Here is a 20,885-nt window from a genome sequence, read left to right as displayed (position 1 = left end):
CATACACCAGAAACTGCTACCACGTTGTAAGTCAACTCTACTTCAATAAGTAAGATAAAACAGAAAGGGGGAAAAGAGTCCAGTCTTTGGTGCCGGGCAGCCCGGATTTCATGTCTTCATCATCCCACTTCCCAGACGTCCTTAACCCCAGCCTTAGTGTCTTTATCTGTAAGAAGACCAACTGATAGAAGTCATGACAACGTAAACTCTTGACTCAACATCTGGCATTAGGAGCTATTTGGTAGTTGCTTCTGGTATTCGTTTTATTTCATTACCTTCATCCTTGGATCTCAGCATCTTGCACCCTCGCAAAGGCTGTCACTTCTCTGAGTGCTTGATGGCTGGGTGACCCAGTGTTTCTCTTGGGCACCATTTTTAAGGAGCAGCTCACTGCAAAGATGCCCAGGTTCCTGGTAGCTGCTATGAACCGAGACACCTTCTCAGGTGACCGTTCTTTTACTGTGATGCCTGGCTCTCAACGGCATTGTTTCAGGAGTGGAAAGCGATGGTTGAAATGTCACTGCTCAGACTGGAGCTCGGGCCCTGGCTCTTGGACTTTCCACGTAGGCACTGCCTTCCCTAACTTTCCTTTCCTGGAAACTTCCATCTGCGGGTCGTGTGCTTTGGGGAAGGAGCATCATGGAAGCCATTCCTCATCTTTTATCCTGAGAGATTATCAGATGTATGAAGACGTACCTTTTGGGTTCATTGTGCCAACACTGGTTTAGAGCAACGCAGAGAAGCATGATCTACACGGCTGCCCTGGGTGAATTTGGAGCCGGTTTCTGATCTTCTCTCCCTGAGTTCAAAACGGAGCCCACGTCATTCCCCTTCTCCCTGTGGAGTGGGTCCCACTCTGCTTTCTAATGCGTCTTGACTCCAGACGTGGTCTGAGCAGAGGAGTGAGGACCCTTGCTCCTCACCTGAGCGGAAGGTGTCTCTACCTGCCCTCCCAGGCAGCCTTGACCTCTAGGGAACTTGATCCAACGTGATCCCATCCTGAACTTCCTGCCAAGACGTGAGAGGTTTTAGTTGACTCTTGTCAAGCCTCACATCCTCTACTGTGTCCTGCAACTGACTTTTTTTTTAACTTCATGCAGTCTTTCTATTAACAAGCAAAACGCTTTCTGACCTGTGAAATTTCCACTGGCCCTTGTTCCTCTTCCTTGTAACCACCTTTCCCAACCAGCCACTCCCAGCCTCTGTGCTGAACTTGGGCTGAACCTGGAAACACACACAACCCCTCAAAGACTTTCCAGAGCCTTACGATCTTCCAGAGCAAGGCTTTACACAGAGAAAATAAATTGAAATGCACTTCCATATAATCACCACATGAAAACTTTTGCAAAAGGGAAGGCATTATTCTCATTAGAAAAACATTCCCTTTAGGGAGAAAAAAAAACTTACCTTGACATTTTGTTTGAAATTTCTGTTGACGCATAGTTGATTTACAATGTTCGGTTCATGTGTATCAAAGTGATTCATTACAGAAATATTCATTGCAAATGTCTATCCTATTTAAGATTATTTTCCATTATAGGTTATTACGAGATAGTAAGTGTAGTTCCTTGTGCTATACAGTAGGTGCTTGTTGGTTGCCTACTCTACATATAGTAGTTCGTATCTGTTAATCTCAAATTCCCTCTCCATCTCTCTCTCCCTTTCTCCTTGATAACCGTATGTTTGTTTTCCATGTCTGTGAGTTTATTTCTGTTTTGTACATGAGTTCATTTGTGTTATTTTTTTAGATGCCTGGTGTTTGTCTTTCCCTGCCTGACTTCCTTCACTTAGTATGATAATCTCTAGGTCCATCCATGTTGCTAAAAATGCCATGATTTTATTTTTTATGGCTGAGTAGTATTCCATTGTACTTGTGTAGCACCTCTTCTTTACCCATTCATCTGTTGATGGACATTTAGGTTACTTCCATGGCTTGGCTATTGTGAATCATCTTGACATTTCTTGAGATAATAAGTTAGTAAACATTGGTAGATGACAAGTTGTTCAGATAATTTAGGCAGTATTCTTGTAAATAGTCATAATGCTCATTTTTGCTTCTTTTTAAACAAATAAACTGTAAGACACATCACAGTCAAGAAAATCAGCAGAAATCTCTGGAAAGAGTAAGGAAAACATAACTATTAAGTAAAGAAGTCTCCATTTTTAAAAAAAATTATGCCAGCATCTTCCAGGCATGTTCCACTTCCTTCACTGGGGGGACAGGGGGCTGCACCTGCTCTGTACAAAAGTTCTGGCCAAAGATTGAACCAGCACCACAGCAGTGATAATGCTGGATCCCTAACCTGCTGAGCCACCAGGGAGCTCCTCATTTTGGAATTTGGGGAACTTTGGTCACTTAAGAAAGGCAGTCTTTACTGGTGCAGCACAATTTCTATTACTTTCATTATTATTATTATTTTTTCTTTTAGGGCTGCACCCACAGCATGTAGAAGTTGCCAAGTTAGGGTTGAAAGGGAGCTGCAGCTGCCAGCCTACTCCACAGCCACAGCAAAGTGGGATCTGAGCTGCATCTGTGACCTACACCACAGCTCATGGCAATGCTGGATCCCTGACCCACTAAGCGAGGCCGGGGAGCAAACCTGTGTCCTCATGGATACTAGTCAGGCTTGTTACCGCTGAGCCACGGTGGGAACTCCTATTGCTGGTATTAATGCGCAGAGAAGCAGGAGGAGAGAGTCGCGTTGCGCATGTTTAGTATTTACGGGAGGAGTTTATCGGCCCACAGGGTTCAGTGATAGTGGGGTGCTGCTGGCCTTTGCAAATGCAGCCCTTGGGTGAATGAAGAACAGATTTCCCTTTGAAAAGACACACGAGGCGGAAAAGCTGGGTTTCAACCTTCACTTGTCCCCTTGGCTTGGGTGCTTTTGGGCACCCTCAGTATCACTTCTTGTGGAAACCCTTGGAAGCGGAAAACAGCAGCAGCAAAGACCATTTATTTTCGTGTGTGTACAACGGATGAAATGAACATGTACCCAGATCACTCGCTAAAGCTGCATGTAACTCTTCCGCACCCTGAGGACAATTTATGCACATCCACACCCTAGACACTAAAGCAGCTTCGAATGGGCGCGTCAGCTGTTGGGATGCAGGAAGTCGAGGAGATGGCCGCTCCCACCCTCCAAGTGAGAGCATTTACATAAGCGACGTGGTCACAGCCCTGCTAAGACGCAACCTAGAACTGGGAACACAAGGAAACCAACTGAACGGAATTCCAGGAAGACACCAGCCCTTCCTGGAAGAGGAGAGACGGTGGGTACGCTCACCCCTGGCACGTTTCTCTGTACATCTGCGTGTGATGGGAGGTTGTACCCAGGTGTCTTTTACCAGGTGGTAGCAGCACCAAGGCAGAGGGCAGAGCAGGAGGGTAGAGTCCCAACTCCCCACCTGCATGGCACGGCTGCAAGTACGTGGCCGCCCCCTGCTGGAGGCTAGGGGATGTGCAGGGGCTGAGGGAGGTTCCTAGTGCACCGTAGGCTCTCCCAGATGCCCAGCGGCAGCATATCAAAGTCTGCTCCTGTTGTAGAAGGATGGAGAGAGATTCCTTAAGGCTTGGGAAGTGGCTGCTGACTCGCAACGCCTGGAATCTTAGAATCTCACCCATTCCCAGGTTCTAAGCCTCACTGAAGGGATGTAGGCTCTCAACATAGGTGAAGCCAGGGGTGCAATGAGTCTAATAAAAGCTGCCACAAAGCCCAGATTCAGCCCAATTGCAGGATGTTTGATTCAGCCTCCCACCTTCCTCAGGGGCAAGTAATATCTATCTCATTCTAAATTATCCTTTTATATGAAATGTCCAAAACAAAATTCTAAAAAGGACAAGCAAAGAGGCAAGAAAATGGGATCCATTACCAAGAGAAAAATTTTGTCCGTAGACTCAGATCCAAAGACATAGATTATGGAATTAGCGGATATAGGCTATAAAATAGCCACAATAAATGCATTAACATATATGATAAAAGGAACGGTATATAAATGTGTATGAGGATTTTCAGCAGAGAAATGAAAACCGTAACAAGAAACGATGGCAATTCTAAGATTGAAATAAGACATAGCAATGTTATATTTGAATGCACTTAATAACATAGCTTCAAAATATGTCAAACAAATACTGACAGAAGGAATGGAGAAATCCATCCATCCATAACCAGAGCTGGAGGTTTGAAGAACCCCTCTCAGTAATTGATAAGATGCCTAGGCAAAAGCTATAAAGATGTAGGAGATTTGAACATACCTGTCAACCACCTTCGCCCAACACGAATAGAACGCTGGATACAAAAACAGATGCATTCATAAACATTTACCTCAGGCTGCGTCCCAAGAATGGGTCTCCATTAGTTTTAGGGGAGTGACGTCATCAAAAGTATATTCTCTGACGACACGTGTTAGACATCAACAGTCACGTGAGAGCTAGAAAGGCTCAAATGGGAAATTACGCAACAGGAGTTCCCGTCGTGGTGCAGTGGTTAACGAATCCGACTAGGAATCATGAGGTTGCGGGTTCGGTCCCTGCCCTTGCTCAGTGGGTTAACGATCTGGCGTTGCCGTGAGCTGTGGTGTAGGTTGCAGACGTGGCTCGGATCCTGCGTTGCTGTGGCTCTGGCGTAGGCCGGTGGCTACAGCTCCGATTCGACCCCTAGCCTGGGAACCTCAATATGCTGCGGGAGCGGCCCAAGAAATAGCAACAACAACAACAACAACAACAACAAAAAGACAAAAGACAAAAAGACAAAAAAAAAAAAAAAAAAAAGAAATTACGCAACAAAACAGTCTGTGAGTCAAAGAAAATACCACATAGGAAATCAGAGCACGTTTGAAGCAGAGGGATAATGCAAACCCAACACGATGAAACTCTTAGGCAGCTAAAGCACTGCTGAGAAGGATATTTATAGCTTTATACACTCGATCATTGATTTTTTACTTTTGTCCTTTTCTAACAAACTTCCATGTCTAGAAGTTGGAAAAGAAGAGCATTTTAAACCCAAAATCAGTGGAAGAGAGAACCTAAGACCAGAAATCAATGAAGTAAAAACTAGGCAAAAATCAGCAAGATCAATGGAGATATGTTTAAAAGATTTACAAAGTCAATAAACTCCAAGTTAGATTAATCAATAAAAAGAAATAAAGCACAAGGAATCAGGATGAGAACGTTTGAAAGGACATATCGATGTAGACAAAATAAAGATGGAAATGAAGTATTCTGAACAACATATGCCAATAAAGTTAACTCTATAAATATGGAATAAACCAATTTGACTTAAGATGCCTACAAGAAGAAACAGAAGATCTGCAAACATGTATATCCTTAGACATTTTAAAGAGAGTTGTATCAGCAAAGGCAGGTGGAGCCCAGGTGGGCTTCACTAGTGAGGTCCAGCAAAGATTTCAAAAGAAATGTCATCATCACTGTGCATTTTCCTCCAGAAAACGGAGGAGGACGAAGAACCTCACAGTATTTTTATGTGGCCGGCATCACCCTGAGGCCAGAAATCTGACAGGGACGTCACCAAAGAAGAAAAATACAGACCGTACTCCTTCATAAACATGGTGATAGACACGGGGCAGTGGCGGGGGTTTGGTGGAATTAATTCTGGGAAAAGGACCTTTCCTGGGCGTGGTAAGGCGCTGCATCTTGGTGTTCTTGCTAATTACATGGTGTATCAGATCGCCACCCTCCGTGAAGGATCCGCTAAAGATGTGTGCGTTTTATTATATGAAAATTCTACTTCAATAAAAACAAAATGAGGCAATTATGAAAATGATGTAATTTCCATCCATGCGAAGCACTAGTGGAGTCTTAAGCCCGTGTCATTTAATATGTGTGTACTGCTTTCTGAAAGCACTGTAACATGAATGCTGTCATTTAATTCTCATAATAAACACATTACGTTTGTGATGTTTTTCCCAAACTCTGGGGGATAACTGGCATACTGTAGGCTTTAGAAAGTGAGTGTGCGGCAAAACCAGGACAGAAACCCAAGGTTTGGGTTTGTTTGTTTGTTTTTTGCCTGTCAGTTTATGATTTCCCAAGAAACAGGAGTCACTTCACTGTCAACTGACTTTTCCTGAGAAAACTCCTGCTGTAGCAACTCTGTTGAGATTGCTGCAACACCTGTTTTGTTCAGACCCTCTGAACTTTCTTGGCTCAAAGACTGACAGCCTTTAACACAAGATTATACTTTCTCAGCAATGCATGCATTTAGAAATCTCATATAAGAGTCACCCACTTACCTAAATGAACATATTTTCAGAGTTCCCATTGAGGGACAGTGGAAACGAATTCGACTAGTATTCATGAGGTTGCAGGTTCAATCCCTGGCCTTGCTCAGCGGGTTAAGGATCCAGCATTGTCGTGATCTGTGGTGTAGGTCGGAGATGTGGCTCAGATCCGGTGTTGCTGTGGCTGTGGTGTAGGTTGGCAGCTGTAGCTCTGCTTAGACCCCTAGCCTGGGAACCTCCATATGCTTCGGGTGTGGTCCTAAAAAGCAAAAAAAAAAAAAATTCTTTGCTTTCACTGCTGGGCTTGGAAGCACCACCATAAACCCACCTACCCCTTTCCCCAGAGTCTGGGGTCAGTGCTTCGACATGACCCTGTAGCACCCTAAGAATTTCCCACCATAAGATTCATTACTGATGTAATACCTTTCTGTTTACATGTCTGCTTCCATCCACCGATAATCTCAGGGCTTTCTTGCAAAGAGGAGAAACTGTTTCTTATTCTTCTTGTATCCTAGAAGATTCCACTGTGTGGCATGGAGGAGTCAGTCAATAAAGACTCACTGAATGACCAAACAATTTGGATAAGTGCCTTGGGGAAAAAAAGGCAGCCTCTGGTCTGCTGTATCTCATCACAGCTACATTGATACATTGATTGATACTTTGTCTGGAAATAAAGTTCCTTTGTGGTGGTGTTGATGATGGTAAAAGTATTATTTTCCTTACTATTGCTGTTCAATTGCTTATCTGCAAACATACAGACCAGGACAGAGATGGAGCAAGAGGGCGTCTATTTTCGAGAGACGTTGTAGCAGTTGGTAGAATCATTGGCACATTGTAGTCCCTCACTTTATTGGGTGAATGAATGCATTTTTATGTTGATTATCTATACACGTATAATTCTGCAAACATTATACAGTACTCATGCATTAGACACACACATATAAACTTAAACGTATCCATCCTTTTCTTGATTGATTGTGATTTTTTTTTGCTTGTTTAATAATTTCTTCTTTTGCCCAAGGCATTGTCTTCTATTTTTTGGTAAGATTTTGGGGGGTTGATCTTTGCATATTGATACTTAATGCATTAAAAAAAGTGTCTATTTTTGTTGTGATGTAGGTATCAGCTTTTTTTATGACTGCATAACCAATTTCCCCAGCTCTGTTTATTGCATAGCTTAGCTTCCCTTCTCTGATCTGTGATGGTCAGTCATCAATGTTCTATAATTAGTAGGTGATTCTCTGTCCTCTTTACCCTTCTCACTCTATCTGTTGGCACTGATGTCATAGCATTTTCATTACTGAAGTTTTATAATGTCTTGATACCTAATAAGAAAATTTTTGTTCCTCTTCTTCTTGTTGATCTTTCTCCCTAGAGGTTTTTTGGTGGTTGTTTGCTTTTTACAAAGTCCTACTTTATTTATTTATTCATTTATTTTTGTCTTTTGTCTTTTGAGGGCTGCACTTGAAGCACATGGAGGTTCCCAGGCTAGGGGTCTAAGCGGAGCTGTAGCTGCCCGCCTACAGCCACGCCAGATCCGAGCCGCGTCTTCGACCTACACCACAGCTCACGGCAACGCCGGATCCTTAGCCCACGGAGCGAGGCCAGGGATCGAACCCACAACCTCATGGTTCCTAGTCGGATTCGTTTCCACTGCGCCACGACGGGAAACTCTGTCCCTAAAGATTTTTAAAAGCAAGTTTTTGTTTGGTCGAAGCTCATTTGTTTCTTTTTCCATTTTGTTAATGTCTTATCTATTATATCCACCCTGCTTTTAAAAGCTTATCCTACAATTTTAAGTTCTTGAGACCTTTACCTTAAACGTTTTCTTTTATTAATGCGCAGGTTTCCCATGTGGGGGGCTGACAGTAAGTGACTCTGCTGCAGTACACTTCTTGTCATCCGGGTCTAAATATTTCATAGCTTCCGATGTGAATCACATTATCTCGTGTTATTTAAGGGAGTCCATTTTAGGTCTGTGCTTGTTGCTGATTTCTTTCTTTTTTTTTTTTTTTTTTTTTTTTTTGTCTTTTTGCTATTTCTTGGGCCGCTCCTGCGGCATATGGAGGTTCCCAGGCTAGGGGTTGAATCGGAGCTGTAGCCACCGGCCTACGCCAGAGCCACAGCAACGCAGGATCCGAGCTGCATCTGCAACCCACACCACAGCTCACGGCAACGCCGGATCCTTAACCCACGGAGCAAGACCAGGGACTGAACCCGCAACCTCATGGTCCCTAGTCGGATTCGTTAACCACTGTGCGACAACGGGAACTCCTGTTGCTGATTTCTAATGACATGAAGTTTTGCTCTGAGAATCTGATCTAAAACCACTTACACTCTCACCGGAAGCAGATGCCACACTCAGGCGGGTCACTGAGGAAGGAAGAGGCTGTTTATAGATGTGCGAGCAGGGTTACAGGAAACCAAGAGGGATGGTTGACGGTCTAAATCCAGCGACACTGGGGAGCCATTGCCACCCTCGGGACTGTAGGTTAAGGCGGGAAAGTTGACCAGGACCCGAGATGGTAGCGCGTGTTGCCGCAGAGCGTTTCCCGGCAGGGACTGTGGTTTTTGGTGGAGACACTCACTTCCACCTGAAACAGCCATCACAGAGGAATCGGGAAAGAAGCACTCTGTTCCCCCGTCCAGTCTCCTGTCGTTACTTCCCTTCGTGTGAGTCAACCTGACGGGAGGGAGCCATGGATGGGGTCCAGGTCGTTCAGCCTCCCAGGGAAGAGGGCAGGCTGAAGAAAGCCAGAGAATGGATCTGGAGGATTTGGTAGTCACTGGGGGGGACTTCTTTCCTAAGGATTTGGTGGGTCTGGAGGGTGCAGAGCAAGTGTCCAGTCCAGCTCATTCTTTCTGTCCCCCAGAACCTTCGCGCAGCCATCGATCACTCAAGCAGCAATAAATGTCCTCTCAACATAGGGGACAACCAAGTTTCAGAAGCCACCCTGTCCATTAAGGAGGGAAGTCAGGACATGAGAGCTAAACCATTAGCCCCCCACCCCCCAAACTGCCCACCGTCCAATGCATGTTTTTTCCTGATCTGCCAAATCGTGAGCCTGGATATCAACAGTCACATTCAAGGATCCCTTGCAAATGGTAAATATCACAGCAGGCACAGGTAGCTGGGTCACAGACCCTCCTGGCACTGTGGGCACTGTGCCTCTTTCCACGACTTAGCTCTCACCTGTGGCCTCATGAGGTTTCCCCACGAAAAATAGCAAAAAAGGTTAGGTCTGGTTTTCAGATGGATTTGCATCATACACATAGAACCACACATGCCTCGCAGTTCCACACAGGAAGGGCGGATTGGAAAAAAACAGGGACGTTGGGCAGTGTGGCTTCTGCAGTCACTTGGTGCCTTGGGGTCAAGGGCTAAGTTTCTTTCAGGGTCAAGAGGAGGGCAGGAGCTACTTGCCAACCCCGCAGGGCTCCTGGGCACAAACATCTCTCTGTCTCCCGTCTCTTGTTTTTAGGAAAGGGGCCTCATTCATCCTTCAGGACCTTCCCTGAGTTCCAAGGGGCAGGTTCAGACAGTTGCTGATCAGGGAAGGGAGGGGATGCAGGGACCAGGGAGGAACAGTCAAGAAAGAACAGCACAGCCTCGGGGCGGGATCCTGGTTCCCTCTCAAGGGACACACATAATGACGTGGGCATCTTAGACACCTAAGGGAAAAGTTACGTGCCTTAGGCGTCTCTTCGAAAGGAATACTTTAAAACTGAACCACTTAGCGTCCTCCTTGTGCTTCTCCCTGGCTTAAGGCACCCTAAACATAATCACCCGTAAGCTACCGATTAGGCACCCTGAGCACAGTTGCCTGGGGGGTAAGATTATTAGCACATGATGATTTTCAGGAACTTTCCGAGTTTGTTCCAATCTCTGCTCAATATGCCCTTTTCCCAAGTACTGTTATTCTAGACAATAACCCAGAAGACCAGCCTCAGAATCAGACTGAGATCTCCTGCCTCCAGCTTGGCTGACTACGAGCCCCCCGAAGAAAGAAGAATGCATGTCTGCCCCATCCTGAGTCCTGTCTGAACACCTGCTTTTCTCCTTTTTTCTACAGAACTCCTTGCCATTCTCCCCAGTGGGGGCACAGTGTCGAAGGCATTAGCCTGCTGTCATCAGCCCACCGTCCTTCCCCAGGACTCCCCTGGGGTTCGCATCGTGAAACAGGGGCGGCAGCTGGGGGCGTACTGTTCCCTTTACCCTGCGGGCTCCGGCGCCTTAGGCCTACCTTTCTCTGGGCTGTGGCAGGTCTTCCTCGTGGGTTATGATTTTAGCCAAGGAGAGGCAGGTCGTGGGGCTTCCTGGTGGATTTTGCTGCCGTTTGAGTCCCCACCCAAGATCAGAGGATCAGGGAAGGGGGGCTGCCCGTGACCAGGGCTTACTTGCAGGACGTCTCCCAGGGCTGGGAGCCAAACAAAAAATGAGTCCGTTATTCCTCTGGGCTCCCTGTGAGCCAAATGGGGACTCTCCCTCGCCCGACCCCCAGAAGCCCACCCACCCCTCACGTAAGCTTTTTCTACAAAAGCTTTTCGGACAACTGGCAGCAGTCCAGAGCCAGGCTCTAATGATCTCCAGGGGGCTCCCGGTCCTCCCCTTTGGCCAGCAACTATCCAAACTGACACAGTGGCTTCAGGTCCCCCTTAGATGGCTTAGAGATGGTTTCCTGTGTATTCCCGTGACCACACGTGAGTGCCGGGCCAGAGAAAGCAACAGCAAGGGCACGCGTCACACGAGGGCCAGGGGCTTTGATGGGACATCTCAGATACAGAATTTCCAGCCTTGCTCTTCCCGGTACATCGAGGGGTCTGACATTTCAGGTGGGCTCACCCCTCCCACACAGAGAGTCGGCTGGACCTGGCAGGTGCTTCCAGCACCTGTGAACACAGGTCAGCGAGGAGAGAAGCTAGAAGGGCTGGAGCCGGAAGAAGAAAGACAGGACGCGGGGAACGGGGGCTATATTCACAGTGAACGAGGAGGGGGCAGGGCCCGGGGCCAGGTCCAGACTGGGAGGAGGCGGGATGAACAGAGTGGGCAGGGGCTGTCGCTTGTTGTTTTTTGTTTGGAACCTGGGAGTAGAATGAAGGGAGTGGTCTCGGGGGAGCGGAGGGAGAACTTTGAAGGAGATACAGGAATGGGAGAGGTGCTCTTAGGGATTAGATGTCAGATGACCGTTAACAGCTTGGGAGAGTTGCCAGCAAGGATGCACATTAACTCCCCTTTAATTAATTTTCCTCTTTTTGTATGATGTTTTAAAAAAATATCTCTGATAAGTGCTGGAGAGGGTGTGGAGAAAAGGGAACCCTAGTACACTGTGGGTGGGAGTGTCAATTGGTGCAACCACTCTGGAAAACAGTATGGAGATGCCTCAGAAAACTAAAACTAGAGCTACCATTGGATCCAGCAATCCCACTCCTGGGCATCTATCCAGAGAAAACCACGACTCGCAAAGACACATGTACTCCCATGTGCACTGCAGCACTGTTTGCAACAGCCAAGACATGGAAACAACCTAAATGCCCATCGACAGAGGAGAGGATCCAGAAGATGTGGCGCATACACACAATGGAATATTCCTCAGCCATTAAAAGGAACAAAATACCAGCCTTTGTAGCCACATGGATGGACCTAGACATTATCCTGCTAAGTGACGTCAGCCATACAAGGAGACACCAACATCAAATGCTTTCACTGACAAGTGGAATTTAAAACAAGGACAGACTGAATTTCTCTGCAGAACAGATGCTGACTCACAGACATTGAAGAACTTTTGGTCTCCGGAGGAGACAGTTTGGGGGGTGGGGGATGTGCTTGGGGTGTGGGATGGAAATCCTGTGAAACTGGATTGTGATGATCATTCTACAACTACAGAGGTGATTAATTCATTTGAGTAATAAAAAATAAAATAAAAAATAAAAGTTTGGTAAAATTTAAAAAAAAAAATCTCTGATAGAGTTCTCCTGGTGGGAACCACAGGGGCTGTGGCTTTCATAAGAACCCATAAGCGACAGGTCCCAGGCCCTCACTGAGAGAGGGTTCTGTATGGGGGACAGGACAGGGCGGGAGGGCACGGACCCAGAGTGGGGAGTGGGTCCTGTGGCACCGCCTGTGCCGGTAAAAGTCAGGCAAGGATGCTGGGCCGAGCCACACTTTGTCTCGGTTGCGCTCCCCCTTTCCCTCCTCCCGTCACTTTTACTGGCTGAAGAACACAGGGAAGCGTCTCCCTTTCCCTCTCTGAACTGATCCCGAGAAGGCGGCACTGGCAGGCTGGCCGCTCTGCAGAGCCACGAGATGGCCACCAGGAGGCAGTGCTGGCTCTTCTCTGTCGCACGGTTAGAAGGTGCCACCTGGATGGGAGGGGAGAGCTTGGGTGAAGTGTGGCGAGTGTGAGAACAGAGAAAGAAGAGACCAAGCTGGGCTTCCTTGAGGCTCTGACGCAGGAAGGAGGCTGTGTCTTCAGCCCCGGGGAGTTCTCGCTGCAAGCCTTCTATCAGGCACGTGGCCATGGAAGCACCTGATGTCCAGGGCTGGAGGGGAACGAGTTCCCTAGAAGCAGGGCCCTGCCTCCCGCCCCCTCTCCTGGCATCCAGCAGGTCCAGCTTCCAACAAAGTTGTCCCACGAGTCCTTTAAAAAACCATCTGAACTTTGCCGAGGCTCTGGAGGCCGGGAACCAGGGCTGTGCCTCGGCCCTCCTTCCCGTGTGTCCTAGAGAAAGATTTCTACCAGCGCCTCAGCCGCCACAGCGGAGGATGTGGGGCTTGACAACCGTCAACTGAAACCTCTCACGTTTCGGTGGGAAGTTCAGGATGTGATCACTTTTGATCAAGTTCTCTAGAGACCAAGGCCCGGTGGCTTGCTCACAGATGTCAAGTCAAATTCCACACACACCAGGCCACAGTGATGGAGGCGTGTGTTTGGAAGGAAGAATGGTTATGAATGCGAAATACATGCTTCTTTAATTTTTTTAGACCTCAGAACGTAGAGTGAATTTCTTATGTGAAGGCACTCAGAGATTTGCCTAATGATCCCCAAGGCTGGGTTAAAAGAGAAACCAACTTTCTGAGCCAAGGGCCCATCACGGCTGCAGATCCGACCACTCAACTCACACCCTGGACAGTGGCCTCCAGGTAAGCAGGAAGGCCTGCCTGCGGAGGCATCAGAAGAACAGTGGTGTGGCCTGGCTCATTTCATGGTTTTTTTGTTTGTTTGTTTACCTTCTTTGTAGGGCTGCATCTGTGGCACATGGAGGTTCCCAGGCTAGGGGTTGAATCAGAGCTGCACCTGCCAGCCCACACCACAGCCATGGCAACACCGGATCTAAGCTGCATCTGTGACCTACACCACAGATTATGGTAATGCCAGATCCTTAACCCACTGAGCAAGGCCAGGGATCGAACCGGCATCCTCACAGACACTGCGTCAGGTTTTTAACCCACTGAGCCACAACGGGAGCAATGGGAAGCCCTTGTTTCATGTTTAACTCCCCACTTCTCCTCTTCAGGGGGTGCTACATGGGAGGGTTTGGGGGAGGAAGAACTAGGTCTCATCCATCCAGTAAGTCGCTCAACATCCTCTACAAACCCCTCATCCACCTGCCTTCTTTGATCCCTGAGTGTGTCCTCTGGCTGAGTGTGTCCCAGGGGAACCACTCCATCCTTAATAAAATCCATGGGTTTGCGCCACCAAACAGGACTCTTAGGTCTGTCTGGTCCTTTCATCTCAATTACATCTTTTCTTTCTTTCTTTTTTTTGGGGGGGGGCCACACCCACAGCATGCCGAAGTTCCGGGGCCGGCCTTTGCACTCTCACCACTGCCGCAACTCAGGCCACTGCCGTGACAACACTGGAGCCTCAACCTGCTGGACCCCGAGGAAACGCCCTGTACACCTTTCTTCTGTGACCCTCCGTCAGCCACCAACTGTCTCATCTCATCCGAGCCAGAAACACCGTGACATGCAGGTGGTACGTCTCCACCCCACCTGGGTTTCTAGTCCACCGTCCATCCCACAACCTACATGATGTTCTGTCTCCAGGTTTTGGGGACTAGCACGTTGGATCTGCCTTCAACCTGCCGTCTTACCACCCTCTCTCCTTACTTTCTCAGCCCGTCAATGTTCCACGCGCTCACCCAGGGCAGGGGGTATTTCTGGGGCCTCCTGCAGGTGTCGGCCACCAGGAACCCTCAAATAAATGTTTGTGAAATGATTAGATAGAAGAATAACCCATCAATTTTAACTCCTGAAAACGAGCTCTGGGAAGGATGTTTATTGTTGTGCTGGCCGGGGGATGCATGCAAATTCCGGGATTTTCCTAGGCATATGGAATTATCTCTGGACTCACAGGAAACTGTAATAGAGACGACATCAGCCGAGTGAGGGCGGCAGAGGAAATACTACTTTTCTAGGGTTTTAGTTCTAAGATGAGGAAATGGAGCCTCCGAGGGGTTAGATGACGGCCAAGGTCATGACTGTCCTTGGCAAGGCGTAGGATGTCCCGGCCCTGACCGCAATGCCCTTTCCTCATTGAACCTCCTTCCTCAACGACTCGCGGCGTGAGTGATGGCTGGCTGGCTGCTCACGGATGCTTACAGCTCACGGATGCTTGCAGTGGGGATCTCTGACCTCTGCTCCAACAACTGATGGGGCAGAGTCCTTCAAACTGGGGCTTAAGAAAGAAAGATGCTAACTGGGGTGACAGAAGTGACTTAAAATGCATTCTGAGAAACTTCACCTGGAGACACGCCACTGACAGGTAAATAAAATGAATATGGAGCCACCTCTTCCCTGCCCGTGAATAACACATAGCTTTCGGGCAGGGAGGCACATTCAAGGAGATTGCCTTTCCCCGCCAGGTTTCAGAAGTTTAGTACATGAATAATTGAGCAACTTCCTGGCACATTCAATATTTATTTGTAAGCCTGCTCCAGGCAGAAAAAGAGAAAAAATGTTTTGAAAACAAGTTTTGCATAAGCAAGGAGTTTGTTTGCTTGCCAGAAGATTACCTAATTACATTTGCAAAATAACATATTGGTATTGTTATTTTCTTGTGGACATGTTGATGTGAAATACATTAGACAAATTACAAGGGAGGTGGGTAGGAATCTGGAATGTGTGGGCCCGTGTGCACCGCGGGAAACCAAAATAGAACGTGCAAGAATCTGTTTGCCCATCAATTACAATCCTTACTATCGGCTCACAATCCTACGGTGTTAAGACTTGCCTTTCCACTGGTCTTTTCACTCCAGTGAGGCCCGTGGCCAGTCCAGGAGGGGCACGGAGCTTCACCAGCAGTGGATGCTCAAAAACTGTTGCATCCATGTTTTGTTGGTTTGCAGTCTAGCCTCTTCCATACATTGAGGGGAGGAGAGACCAAAGAAAGAAGCAGGCCCCTCTGGACTGGCAGGTGGCAGTTTTATCAAGCAAGGGGACTGACTTCTGAGGCCCGTCTTGGGCAGTGGCTGATCTCCACACTAGGTGGTCTCAACGCCACCTCTTTCTCTCACGACTGCACCCTTGGAAGGGCTCCCGCTGTAGGAACAATGGGCAGATCACACGCTGCAGGGACAGGGGAGGGAGGGACGAGGAGCCTCCGTCACCTGGGTCCACCTGGCAGGCCAGCTGGTGGTCACGTGTTTGCTTTCCCCGAACCTTCGCAATGGTGTCTCTATGAAATCCAAGTTCTGGGCATGGCCATTGCATCTGTCCTGGGTCTAGTGGGGGTAGGAGGTCCCATCTGGAAGAAGCCAGGGCTGCTTCACATGCTCGTGAGGTCTCACGGGGAGGATGTGCTGCTGGTAACCTGGACCAAACGATGGGGTTCTGGGGAGGCGGCACCGGGGGGTCTGGGAAATAACCCTGCATCCGTCTTTTTTTTTTTCCCCTGGTGAGAGGTTCTTGCCTCCTTGAAGGAATTCAGAAACAAGACAGGGAGATGGAGGAAGCAAAGCGAGGATTTATTTCAGTGAGCATGCGCTCTCGGAGGGAGGGTGGGCAGGCAGGGGCAGAGCCACCCTGGGTTTCTTTGGCAAGCCCGTTACGAGGGGCAGGCGCGTGAGCGGGGGCAATACTCACTGGGAAGGAGGGGTTTGGGGGTCGTATTCCCTGACTTTCATCCCAGCTCCACCCTTCCGAGGGGAGGAGGAATTTTTGCTCTTATCCAGCTTTGATCGGAAGTGCCACGGCCTCGGAGCATGATGGAAACTTCTCATCTGCAAGGCTAATTTTATTGTAATGAGAGCATCATGAGCAACAGGTTACATTCCGACCCTGGAGATTTCTGCCCTCTTCCTGCTTTTCTCTGAATGCCTCTAGGACACTTATCACCCACAATGTGTGGTTTTTCTGTCTATCTGGAGGTTCCTGGTTTTCTTTGCCCACGGACTCCACTGTTTACAAGACGAGTCGTTTCCTGCCATCGGGCCTGCGTCCCCTTTCTTTGCTCGTATTTAACTATCCTGTGCTGTGACGTCATGGCACATATTACACAGTTCTTGTAAAGGATGTGTTTACTTTAGAACCCTAGTACACTGTTGGTGAGAGTGTCAATTGGTGCAACCACTGTGGAAAGCAGTATGGAGATGCCTCAGAAAACTAAACATAGAGCTACCACTGGATCCAGCAATCCCACTCCTGGGCATCTATCCAGAGAAAACCGTGACTCGCAAAGACACATGTACTCCGATGTGCACTGCAGCACTATTTGCAACAGCCAAGACATGGAAACAAATGGCCATCGACAGAGGAGTGGATCCAGAAGATGTGGTTCCTATACACAATGGAATATTACTCAGCCATTAAAAGGGATGAAATACCGGCATCTGTAGCCACATGGATGGACCTAGAAGTTATCATGCCAAGTGAAGGCAGCCATACAAGGAGACGCCAACATCAAATGCTTTCACTGACAGGTGGAATCTGAAACAAGGACAGACTGAATTTCTCTGCAGAATAGATGCTGACTCTCAGACACTGAAAAACTTTTGGTCTCTGGAGGAGACAGTTTGGGGGGTGGGGGGATGTGCTTGGGTTGTGGGATGGAAATCCTGTGAAACTGGATTGTGATGATCATTATACAACTACAGAGGTGATAAATTCATTGAATAATTAAAAAAAAAAAAAAAAGGCTGTGTTTCCCTTAGACCCGGAGGTCTCACTAATCACGCATCCGTTTCCTCGTTCACGAAATGAACACCATTTAAACACCTTCTATGTGCTGGACGCTGTTCTGCCCTGGGGGCTTCAAGGGACCTCACCTGTGCTTGTGGGTCAGAATCCCTCCCCAGAGGCTGTATTTGTCTCTGGAGCATCTCAGCTTCAGAGAAACTTAAAGTCTTAAGTTCCTTCCCCACTTGGCTGAGAGTTAAGCCTGAGATCTCTGCCAGTGTCCCAAAGCTGCAGGCGAGGCGTCAGCTGAGGAGACAGACTTGCAAACACCCAAACCAGGAAGCCAACCGTGTGACCTTCGCTGGGGGAAGCTTGGCAGAGACATTGGCACGTGCGGTGGGACCTGAAGGTTGCGGGGGGGGCCGGGCGTCACCTGCTTATGATGACTTCACCCTCTGCACGGGGAGAGAAGGGACACCAGCAGCAGGAGTATCTGGCAGCCAGAGTCTGAGCAGGGGTGGGAGGGGGAGGGCAGGGCCAGGAAGGCCAAGGTCATTCCTGCTGTCACCTGAACTCCCAGCCTGCAACTAAGACAATGTCAGAGGTCCTATTTCCCTGTCAGGAGTCAAGGTGCCGCATATGAACGGAGTGGCCTGTGCAGAGACCCTCTTATTAGCAAAGGGCGACCAGAATGGAGTTATTATCCTTTTCTGATTAAAGAAAAGCACCAAGGCACCTTTAGGTCCCTGCCCTTCTAAATCCACCATGCAGAAAAGAGAAGCCTTGACTTCCTCTGGTTTTAATTGTTCTGCTTTTTCAGATGAAGCGTTTGCGTTAAACCTGAGATTTAAGCAATTATGCCACCGCCGGCTTGGACCCGATGCCTCTTCAAGCCTGAGCTCCTCCCTGATTCCCCAAGCTGGGTGCGGGGCGTCTGCTTGCTTTCAGAGGGGGAGGAGTCGAGTTTCAGAAGAAGGGTGGCGAGCGGGCCCCTCCCGCCTCACCTCGCGGTATCTGTTCCCTCTTCTGTCCCTTCTTTCTTCCCTTCACAGCCTCTGGTCCTCACGCTCCGTCCCCACTGGGGGGTGGGCGCCGGTCCCACTGCCCCCAGGAAGGAAAGTCCTTTTCAGGTCCCCTGAGCCGGTCCCCTGGCGGGGCGGGGGTGGGGGGCGCCTAGGCTGCCTGGGGGCCCTGAAGATGGGGGAGGGTGGCCAGGAAGGAGGAGCGACCAGGTGACAGCCCTCGAGGGCGAACGGAGTGAAAAGCTGAGACACCCAGGCTGACTCTGAGCTGGTGACCTCGGGTGGGGGTGGGGGTAGGGGAGAGGGAGGGGAAGGGGGGAGGGTTGTCGGCGGGCAACACCTTCACTGCAAATTCAGACACAGTCGTTTTAGCCCATCCTTGGATTTCAGGTAAAATAAACTTTCTCAGCCCTCTCTCCCCATCAGCCCCCAGGCTGGGCTGAAATTCTCTCTCCAGCGGTTCGGCACACACGTAGGACACTTGGGTTGAAAATTAAGATGCACCTGCTCGCATAGGATCGTGGGATCGCCTGCGCCCTGTTAATGCTGGGATCCAGCAGGGCTCTGTGAGTCAGAAGAGAGAAGGGACGTCTGGGCTGACTCTGCATCTTAGGGGAGTCTGATGGGGTGTGTGTGGGGGGATGCTGGCCTCGAAGTTCCAGGCCCTGCAGGACAGAGGACCTTAGGGAATTAACGAGCCTCTGTGTTATCCTAGAAATTATCCTAGAAAATTGATGTGCGCTTACACGCTTATGATAATACCACGTGAATTATATTCCCATTTTGCAGAAGAGGAAAAACTGAGGCTCATAAGTAATTTCCCCAAAGTCACGAGGCTTAGTGGACATCGCGCTGGGATTTGAATCCTGTGCTAGCGAGTCAGGCCGGTCCTGTTTTCAGAACTTCTGGGAGGAACCCCAGCAGGCTGGGGTGGGAAGGAGGCTTTGTCACATCAGGCCTCCGGCCCCAACGTCCCCACCCTCCGCCAGCTCCGCCCCCTGCCGCGGCTTCAGAACCGCCCAATGGACAGCCACGTGACTTCAGCAGCGGAGCCGAGGTGGACATGAGGAGACTAGGGGACACCTTTCTGTATGGCCATCATGGGGCTGGGATCAGCATGTGGGCTTTTGGCTGCTGGTTCTCTCTAAGTGGAGGGAATACCTTGCCTCCCACGGGTGGTCCAGGGGACTCTCAGCTCCAGCCAGCGATGGGGTAGAAATATCTCGCCTTGTATTTCTGCAGTATCCCTTGCGATTTCTCCTTTTTCATTTCTAATTTTGTTTATTTGGGTTCTTTCTCTCCTCTTCTTAGTGAGTCTAGCCAGGGGTTTGTCAATTTTGCTTACCTTTTCAAAGAACCAGCTCTTGGTTTTATTAATTTTCTTTATTGTTTTTTGAATCTCTATTTTATTGATTTCCTCTTTGATCTTTATAATTTCCTTACTTCTGCTGATTTTAGGTCTTTTTTGTTCTTCTTTTTCTAATTTGTTTAGGTGGAGGGTTAAGTTGTCAATTTGAGATCTTTCTTCTTTTTTGAGAAAGGCCTGTATCTCTATGAATTGCCCTCTGAGCACTGCTTTGGCGGCGTCCCGTAGATTTTGAGAGGTTGTGTCTTCATTATCATTTGCCTCAAGGTATTTTTTAATTCCCGTCTTGATTTCCTCATTGACCCATTGGTTTTTTAGTAGCATGTTGTTTTGTCTTCATGTAGTAGGTTTTTTCTCATTTCTTTTCCTGTGGTTGATTTCTAGTTTCATGCCATTGTGGTCAGAGAAGATACTTGAAATAATTTCTATGCTCCTAAATTTGTTGAGGTTAACCATAAGAGAATACTATGAACAACTATATGGCAACAAATTTGACAATCTGGAAGAAATGGACAATTTTCTAGAATCTTACAGCCTGCCAAAACTGAATCAAGAAGAAACAGACCAACTGAACAGACCAATCACTAGAAATGAAATGGAAGATGTCATAAAAACACTCCCTACAAATTAAAATCCAGGATCAGATGGCTTCACAGGCAAATTCTACCGAACATATAAAGAGAATCTGGTGTCCATCTTCCTTAAACTTTTTCAAAAGGTTGAAGAAGAAGGAACACTCCCAAAGACATTCTATGATGCCACCATCACCCACATTCCAAAACCAGACAAAGATACCACCAAAAAAGAAAACTATTGGCCAATACCTTTGATGAATATAGACACAAAAATTCTCAACAAAATTTTAGCCATCCGAATCCAACAACATATCAAAAAGGTCATACACCAGGTAGGGTTCATCCCAGGTTCACAAGGATGGTTCAACATACGCAAATCAATCAACATCATACACCACATTAACAAAAGAAAAGTCAAAAACCATGTGATCATCTCAATAGACGCAGAAAAAGCATATGACAAAGTCCAACATCCACTCATGACCAAAACTCTCGCCAAAGTGGGTATAGAGGGAACATTCCTGAATATAATCAAAGCCATTTATGATAAACCCACGCAAATATAATCC

At 48.0% G+C, this 20,885-nt stretch overlaps 1 long non-coding RNA gene across 2 annotated transcripts in view; it reads right to left on the bottom strand.

The window, feature by feature from the left end:
- The window catches only part of LOC110257611 (uncharacterized), a 332,943-nt gene that overhangs the window by 40,111 nt on the left and 271,947 nt on the right, over positions 1 to 20,885 (bottom strand). The gene's annotated exons all lie outside the window — the stretch shown is intronic.

This window comes from Sus scrofa, chromosome 18, assembly GCF_054392235.1.
Source record: "Sus scrofa isolate SSC_HxYL_T2T_F1_AM1 chromosome 18, Sscrofa_HxYL_maternal_Yorkshire_Landrace_v2.0, whole genome shotgun sequence".
In the NCBI taxonomy this organism is placed as follows: Eukaryota; Metazoa; Chordata; class Mammalia; order Artiodactyla; family Suidae; genus Sus; species Sus scrofa.
The sequence above is the reverse complement of the archived record's forward strand: the minus strand, read 5'-3'. Positions and strand labels throughout refer to the sequence as shown.